At 25.8% G+C, this 10,000-nt stretch overlaps 1 long non-coding RNA gene across 1 annotated transcript in view; it reads right to left on the bottom strand.

Moving 5' to 3' along the window:
* Nucleotides 1-4,960, bottom strand: part of LOC136081820 (uncharacterized) — a 10,666-nt gene extending 5,706 nt beyond the window's left edge. The window contains exons 1-2 of the long non-coding RNA XR_010639159.1: nt 4,765-4,960; nt 4,198-4,419 (exon numbers count right to left, since the gene is read on the bottom strand). This is a non-coding gene — a long non-coding RNA (uncharacterized LOC136081820). The remainder of the gene's footprint in view (nt 1-4,197; nt 4,420-4,764) is intronic.
* Between the last annotated feature and the right edge of the window lie 5,040 nt (nt 4,961-10,000).

Raw genomic sequence — 10,000 nt, 5'->3', positions numbered from 1 at the left:
AGTCTTTTATTTCTTCAATTGTATTGAATAAACCAGCATGATTTGTATACTTGAAGCCTAAAATTTGACTATCCGCATGATTCAATAAATGTTTAATAGGATTTAAATCAAGTGATTGGGATTTCAAAAAATGAACTTTAATCTTCTCGAAGAATTTTTAACCAATTCAGCTGGGTGTTTGGGATCCTTGTATTACTGGCATATCCATTCATGAAGCCTTTTATCCTTAGTAAAAGATGACATAGAGCTATTACATTTTTGTATATCTTTGATCCATAACTCCAGTATATTTTGGAGTGCACCAACACAGACTTGGAGCAGACCAATACCAACTAAAATTTCCCTAAAACTTTACATTACCTCCTACATATTTTATGGTAGGCAGTTGTTATTATTATTTTTTTTTTTTTAAAACATCTTTGCTTCCAACAAGGCTGCAAGCAACCACTGATTAAAGTTGGAAGTTACTGGAAGAGAAAAGATGAAGATTGTAGAGCAAGAAAATGATTGACAGACAACTTAAAGGATTGCAAATTATATAAATCAGGAAAGCAAGATGAAGGAAGCGAATTCCAAAGAACTGATGTTCTAGGCAAAAAACTAGACGAATAAGTGTTTTTGGAGCACTTAAGAACAGTCACAGAAAAAGGATGACACTTAATTGAATGACGAGTAACACGAGAATGAATTTTATTAGATGGCACTAGAGACACTAGCTCTTTAGAGCAGTGCCCATTATAGTATTTGTAGAAAAGAGAAAGAGAAGCAACATTACCACGATTTGATAATGGTTGGAGGTTAGCTGCAAGAGCAAGTCCAACTATGTTTACAATGCGTTTTTTCACCTTGTCTAAAAAAGAAAGGGCATCATTAGAAGATCTGCCCCAGATATGGCAACAGTATTCCATACAAGGCCGGATTTGAGATTTATAGAGATTGAGAATAGAATCCGAAGTAAGAAAGTGCCGAGCTCGATAAAGAGATGCAACCTTAGCAGATGCTAATTTTGCAACTGATTTGATATGTTTCCAAGAAAGATTGGAAGTAGGAGTTAATCCTAGAAAATGAAGAGTAGATGACTCATTGAGTACATTACCGTTCATAAATATAGAAAGATCTAAATTATTGCAATAACGATTGGCTGTAAAAAACTGAGTTTTATCTGTATTAAAGTTCACCAGCTACTGTGAGCCCCATGCTGTAGCAGAAGTGAGATCCTTTTCAAGCTCAAATGCCTACTCCAAGCAATCAGAAAGTGGTGGTTTCTTATCATGACAAGATTAAATGGTTTAAGATCATATCTTGTATCTATGTGTTACAAGATATGATCATAAATTGAGAAAGATATTAACTTACTTTACCTACAAAAAATCAAAAACAATCAGAAAGACTGCATGGTCTTCCTAATTGCTTTTGATTCTTTGTAGATCTATCAATTTTATATCTCTTAATAGATTACTTAGTAGATCTATTGATTTCATTTCTCTTAATAGATCACTTAGTGGATCTATTAAGTTCATATCTTAACTTGTCCATCAGAAAATTACTGATTCCATAAAGCTGTGTCTTATGAAAAGAATTTCCATTTTTAACTGACCTCACAACCAACTTTAATATCGTAAACTAGATAGATATTTTTGTTTATAATACTAACAGATTTTCGGGAGAAAATGTAAAAAGTTTCCGTCAGTCTGCAAATTTATGAATTCATTTTTTTCGTAAGTAGGTTAAATTATATTAATTAAATAATATCAGGGGCGTGGTGGCTCTAAAAAGCCCAAGCGGGATTTTTATTAACTGACCTTATTCTAATAAATCATTAATACAAACCAATAAGCTGAGATAATACTATTTGTAATTAATAATATTGTTTGTAATACTTCAAAATAAAAAATGGTAACAACACGATGCAGCGTTTTTGATTTGATTTTCTTAAAACACAACTTTAACGCAAGCAAATACGATTACTATTTTATTCTTTAAAGAATATCGCCTAACACCAAATTAAAAATCAAAGATTTTAATTTTTCTATTACTATATAATGATATATATTTTATTGTATAATAATATAAATTTTTTTAAAATTTATATAATTTTTTTTCTAAAATAAATATGAAAAATCTTGAAAAATAAGAAATTCTTTTTATTTTATGAGAAAATTCTTTTTAGTTTATACTTTTGTTTAATTCAGTGTTTTAACATTTTTGCATAAACTCACAACAGCTAAAATGCCGCTTTAAAAATGGTGCCGTTATTGACATAGTTTAAACATAAAAGTTTTTATAATGTAGTTTTATTTAGCATTTCATCATCCTTTTTTTAATCTGTCTGAGGACAAGATATTACGAATTAAAATGAATTAAAATGCAATACAATTACTATATAGTAATTGTATTGCGTTTTAATTTATTTAAGAAAAATATTTTGTGGTTAAATTAAGTTAAATTAAGTTCAACAATAATAATAGCTATTATTATTGTTGGGTCTGCAGACTTTCTTAAATTTATTTTGTCAACACTATGATCGTTAAAAACCGTTTATGGGTTCATTATTTTTCTCATGAAAAAAATATCATAATACGCCTTAAAACATCTACTTTGTTTTCAGAGCAATATTATTATTATGCAAAATACTACTATAATTGCGCTCAAAGTTGAAGACTTTAAATCAAGTGATTAATAAAAATTTAATTTGCGCTAACATAAATATTTTAAATGATTGTGGAATTTCTTTAAAATGTAGAAAAAATTAAAATTTGCCAAAAGGCCCATATTTAGATGAAAAAGTGAAAAGCCCATGCGGGAATCCTGCTTAGCCTCTGGGGCCACCACGCCTCTGAATAATATATCAATATAAGTATATAAATACCAATATATATATATAAATAAATAAAACATAGCTGTAACCATAAAAATCTTTTAATCAGCATGTTGGCTATAGTAAGGAATGTGCTGAATATGTCACTCATAATGCACTTATGTATTTTATTTTCTCACTTGTTTACAAAGAGCATTTATCTCATTTTTTTCAACAAGTTTATTTTTGTTTTGGTGTATAACATCTTGCAATATTTGTTCTCTTTCAAGTGTTTAACTGATCAGGTAGTACAGAAAGTTCTTTCTTGTGGCTTGCTTCTTGTTTGCATTTCTAATTTTTTATTATTAAAGTAAATAAATACATTTATGAATATTAAAAGCATTAAAAAAAACACATTTAACTCTAGGCTCACATTTGCATTATAAATATATTGCAACCTTTTCTTAAAAACTATTTAAAAGTATTCAAAAGTTAATGAACTAACATTTAAAGAAAACAACAAGAGATAAAGAGGGAAAAATATATATATTAGAAGAGATCCTAAACAAAATATTAATGTACTTTTAAAACAACACTTGACCAGTACTAATATTCTATCTACTAATTGTCAATAATTTGTTATTTATTTATAAATTTATTATAAATTAAATTTGTGAGAAAAGAAAAAAAAGAAAATTATTTTAGAGAAGAAAATATTTATATTACTAAATATATGTAATTTTACTAAATTTTTTACTAAATATATATAAATATATGTTTCAGTACTATTTAAATACAAACACTATTTAAATAACTTTTCTAATTTCTATAACGAACTTAGCTACAAAACTTAGTAACTTTAATGAAATCAGCAACATAATTATGATTATAATAATTCATAATTATGAATCAAAAGTTATTAAATTTACTGCTTAATCACTTTGCTGCCAGATCTTAAAAAAAACAATTGAAGAACTGGTTAGTAAAATTGTTGGAACCATATTACTTAAATAAATTTTCTGTTGCTAAAGTAATGTCTTGAACCATTTTTTTAACTTTATTTTTTTCACGAGTAACAAAACTCTTTTTATTTTGAGAAATCAGTTACTAGATATCTAAATAACAAGAAATCAGTTAATAGATATCTTAACAACAAGAAATCAGTTACTAGATATCTAAACAACAAGAAATCAGTTATTAGATATCTAAACAAACTTTATTTTGGGAAATCATTTACTAGATATCTAAACAAATTTCATTTTGAGAAATCAGTTACTAGATATCTAAACAAATTTTATTGTTAGAAACCAGTTACTAGATATATAAATAAATTTAACTAATGATTAAAATGCAGATATGTCATAAAAAGAAAAAAAATTAACAAAAACATTCCAAATAACCTGGCGCTAATCAGCTTGCAGTTTATCTTTTTTTATGACTAATTCAAGAAGCTGTTTAATTATATCTTCATTCTCTTCTTCTACTTTTTTTTTTGGTTGCTATGTGCAATACTTAACTGTTTTGGTTGCTATGTGCAATACTTAACTGTTTTGGTTGCTATGTGCAATACTTAACTGTTTTGGTTGCTATGTGCAATACTTAACTGTTCCTTTAAAGAATAGCTAAAAGTAAAATAAAATTATTTAATATATATTAGGCTGGATTCATTTATATAAAATATTAGTTTAATATATTAGTATAATATATTAGTTCAAGCCTTTCTATACAGCAGATCCTCTCTTAATCAAAATATTTTTTTTGCACATATTTTTTTAAAGCTAAACCAATAATTGACTTTCACTAACCACTATAAAACCACCACTAGTAACCAAATTATCAGTAACCACAACAGCAGTAACATAGGATAAATACTTTTCTTTTTGTTCATTAAATTTATTCATAACTGATTTGTAACAGATTTTTTTGTGATACATTACAATAAAAAAATAATAATAATAAAAACTCACATTTGAGATTCAAGCGAAGACTCAGAAAAAGATCTGTTATATGTTTGTAAACAAACTCATTTTTTTCTTCCATTTTTTTAAATGCAAGACTTGTCTCTTTAACTTTAATACACTATTCTCCAATAGTATTAGGAGCATCTTGCTTTTTTGTAGACTCTCTTATTTGTAACTTATCTTGTCTAGCTGATGCATGCATCTATTTAATAAATATATAAATATATATACTTCCTTTTAACAAAAAATGTATATACATACATAAACACAAATATATATATATATATATATATATATATATATATATATATATATATATATATATATATATATATATATATATATATATATATATATATATATGAGTGGTAACACATAAATATATAAAAAACAAAAATAACAATTTCTTGGAAACTTTACAACTTTCTCATCTTGCATGTTTTTAAACATATTGGATTTTGAAATACTAATTTGATTTTATAAAGAATTATAATAAAATGTTTCTATGCACTAATCTTTTTTTTGATCTATTGATTATTTTATATTTATTCATTTTGCAACTTCAAACCTTCCTATTGTAGCATAACAGCATAACATATTTATAAAATAATGTTATTAAGTAATATGATAACATCATAACATAACAACATAAACGATGATTTATCACAGCTTAATCAAATGTAAGTCAAATAGCCATTTTTAAAAATCAAGTTTATAAAATAAGCTTTATAAAAATTTACCCTTAAAACCATTAATAAAGAGAAAGTTAGTTGAATTCTAAAACCCCAAAAATTTGAAATACTCAAATTTGGTAAATCTGGTCTTACGCCTGACCCATTAAACTAATTTAGATGTAAAAGCACAGATTTTAATATGGATAAATATAGGGAGATAATTTTGCTAAAAAGGCGCAACTGAAAAAGTAGATTATACCTAAAAACCCTTATAACCCAATATTTTATTACACCTATATATGCTTAGAATAATAATCTAATGCTGAATAGAAAACTAATATTATAGTCTAAGAGTCTGTGTCCACCAGACATACATTACTTAATAAAAGCTTAAAATTTTACAGTGCATACTTTTAATACAAGTATGAGCGATGATCAACTATTTACTTTTTACTATTTAACTATTTAATTTAGGATCATGGCTTTGGCATGTACCAAAGGTGTTTAAAATAGCAATTAAAATTTATAAAATTATAAAGCACAATTTTCTTACATTTTTTTTTGAAGTAATATCAGAAGTCATCTCACCTATTGCAAGAAAGCTGTTATATAATATTATATATAGAAACCTATACATAATATTTTGGCCAAACCTTAAAATTTAAAAAAATGTAACTTTATTATTGTAGTATAAAAGTGGAATTTTATAAAAGTTACTAGGGTAACTATTAGAATATGTTTCCTTATTAGCCAGACACTTTCTTCAGTCCTAACCCTTAGCCAGACAAACATATATGTTAACAAGAATCTTAGTTGTATATGTAAAAATGTAAGATCAAAAATATTTGTTACATAACTTTATTGAAAATAATTATGTTTGATGGTATAAAACAAGTAGTGGCTTTATTAGCATTTTATAATTATTAGATGAAAATTCTTACTTTTTTCAAAAACAGATTTTATAACTTTGTATAAATTTAGAACTATATGCATATATGTATGGATTTTTTTTTTTTAATAACTAATATAATATAGAGTTTGATTTGAAAAAATAAAAAAAAATTATTTTTGCATACTTGCATTATTAATTAATTTTTTAAATTAGCATAAAACAAACATTTTCCTTTAATTTCAACTTCTTCCTTAAAGTGTCTGTATGCATGGACTTGATCAACATAATTTTATTAAATCTTTACATGTTATTTTTTAAATCTTTACATATATAAAGATTTTTTAAATCTGCTGTGCATATGATTATTCAAGCCAACTTTAAAACCTCTAAAATATGTCTATATTATCAAAAGTAATAGTACCTCTAATTGTGATACATTTTTTTTTTATGCATATGAATGCTTGCTTTTTAAATTATTAAAATTTGCATTTTATTTTAAATCCACGTAAAATGCAAAGCCAGCTATTGAAACATATTTATAGTTTTTTTGAACAACTAGGATCACTTTTTTGATCACAATTCTTAAAAAAATCAGTTGTGCATAATTAAAATTAGTAAAATTATTTTAAAGTATACTGTATTGGCAGCCTATTAAGTTAATTTTAAAATTTTTAATATATCTATGAAGATTAATGCTTTTTGTCTAATTATCATTTTCTTCTTTAATTACTCAAATTATTTTAATTCAAAATAAAATTGAATAAAAAAATAATTAGTTAAAAAGCTTTCATTCTACTAATGCATATTCTTTTGTAACTATATTTTTGTCTAGAAATGAATATTATAACAAAACTTTACTTGCATACCATTATAATCTCTTTTCAAATTCATTATTAATTTGAAAATCAGACTTGTAGCTTTTCCAAAAAACATATATACATATCAAAGTTAAATCCCTAAATTATTCAAAATTGCATTCTAAAAAATTGGTAAATATAAAATATTTTTCTAACCGATAGGCCAAAACTCATATCTTTTAGAGATGTGCTGGAACCAGTTTATGTCGAGTCAATGACTTTGGGTACCTAGGAGAGAATACTGGGTCCGAGCCCAGGCACCTGGCAATGGGTCCATTTTGAAAAGTTGGGAATAAAATCTTGAAAAATTTATCAAGTTTCTTTTTAATAAACAACTATATTTACATTCGAGGTCACAAATTTAAATTTACACAAACTAAAGTGTAAACTTGGTGTCTCTAAATATTCTTTATCTTTCAGGGTTGTTAAAATTTGGAATAACTCGACATCTGACATTGTTAATGTCAAAAAACATCAAGAGTTTTAAAATCAAAATAAACTATCAACTTTGAAAAATTAAACAGTGTGCATAACAACCAAATTGATAATACAACTGTCAATTAAGATATTAAGTAAAACCACTTACACATAATAAACAGCAAGCATAACAACCAATTTAATAATGCAACATGGTGCATTTGTTATAATGAACCACAATACAATTACTTCCCACAAATGTTTGCTACAAAAATTCATAATAATTACTTTTGCTACTTCCAAAATCTCTACATATTTTTCAACCTTTTTATTTTTTACATGCATTTTAACTGCTTTCAAAAAAAAAAAAAAAGAAATTTTATTGCTAGTTAGATATCATTTTCTTGTAATTGAAATGTTTTTCTGTATACAAGTTTTTAACTTTTCAAAATCAAGCTGCGCCCTTATCACGTCTATGTCTTTTTCATTTATTTAGATCTTGATGTCTTTTTCTTTTTCATGATATGCAAAAATCTAAAAAAATAATTTCTTAAAATATTTATGATTGCAATCCTCAAGTATCCTCGATTGTAATGTCTGAATAAAGGAATTTTTGTTTTGCAAACAAAAAATTATAAAATGATTTTAAAATCATAGTGGCAAAATTGTCATATTAATAACGAATAAAATCAAAATTGTCATAAGCTATGTTAATTTGTTAGCTATTTATTTATTTAACAAATATTTTATTGAAGGATTTACTCTTTTCTTTAGAAATGTGGCGCGTATTGTCGACAATACGCTCACATATGTGTTTTGCTTACACATATATGATCTCTGCCAGGGGCGGGTTTAGGGTTAGGCTTGTTAGGCGCGTCGACTAACATCTTTTTTGGTTAACCACTGATCTATATTATAACTGGATAGCGCATCTAACTAGAAAATAGCGTAATTTTTGAAGCCAAAATATTTTCGCCAGCGCCTTATTGGGAGGACCCACGGAGAAATATTATTTAGTTAAAATATTGTTAGGCGAACAAGCTATTTCTTTAATTAGGTGGTTTAACTTTATGTTTTTTTTATATCTAGCATAAATAGAATGTATGGAAAATTATTATTACTTTTTTTCGAATAATGATAACTATTTTTCAGTAAAATAATTACAAAATTCATTCTATAAATGTCTGGAGAAAATTCCAAAAAGCGAGGGACACAGTGTGTTGCATTTGGTTGCAATAAAAGAAAACATAGTGACAGTAAAAGAAGTGATAGTGATGGAATTTCTGACGATGAATCATCTTTAAAACGAAAGTTTCCTAGAACATTTCATAGGTGACTTTCTTAATTATTTTTAAAATTAAAAATATTTTAAAGTTTATTGACCTCTGTTAGTTTGCTTGCAATGTGAACAAATGGATTTAAATAAAATCAGTTGTGCATAAAGTACAACAAACTTAATAAAATATCAAACGTTATTTTTCCTACTAACTTTATTCAGATTTCCTTCCAACACTGAAAAAAGAAAAGAATAAACCATCAAAATACATCGTCAAGAATGGAGTCCAAGTAGTAGCAGTTTGATATGTTCTGATCATTTTTTAGAAAAAGATATCGACAGAACCGGACAAACTGTTAGGTTAAGGGAAAATTCTTTTCCTAAAAGATTTAAAAAATTCCCAGACCACTTAAAAAAGGTATATAATCAATTGTTTTTATTTATTGTACAGGTTTGTTCAATATGTACCTTTTAGTTCTTAGTTACCCTATGCAGTGTGCTAGAGGGTTTATAACACAACTGTATGGTAAGCAGCTAAAACATATAATAACCATTTCGCTATTGTATGCTTTAATTTTATAGATGCTGCATGAACTATTAGCTAAGCTCTGTGAGTAAACACAACTTAGAGGTTCCTTCTAGTTTAATATCAAATTTGAAAATTTTATAACTATATATATATATATATATATATATATATATATATATATATATATATATATAATTTTTTTTTTTTTTCAATATTAGAAAATGAAAGAGAGAAAAGTTCCTGTTAATAGATCAATTTTTGAAAATTCTGAAAAAAGTGATTTTGAAACTAGTGTTATACCTATCTGCATTAAAGTTGGCTCCCCAAAAAAAAAATATAATTGCAGTTTAACTCCAGAAAAAAAAAACAGATCGTAGAAACAAGATAATTGTGTCTTTAAAAAAGAAGGTAAAGGCAGAACAGCAAAAATCTCGAAGAATGAAAAAAAAGATAACATCTCTTAAATCAGTTGTAAAAATATTAAGTCAAAAACAAAAAATATCATCAAATTGTGAAGAAATGCTATTAAAAACATTTTCAGAAGTTCCTCAAGCTCTAACCAGAAGAATGATTATGCGTAAAAATCATGGTAAAGGA

Source organism: Hydra vulgaris, chromosome 06, assembly GCF_038396675.1.
Source record: "Hydra vulgaris chromosome 06, alternate assembly HydraT2T_AEP".
Taxonomy (NCBI): Eukaryota; Metazoa; Cnidaria; class Hydrozoa; order Anthoathecata; family Hydridae; genus Hydra; species Hydra vulgaris.
Note: the sequence above shows the minus strand (reverse complement) of the source record. Positions and strands in the feature narration are given on the sequence as shown.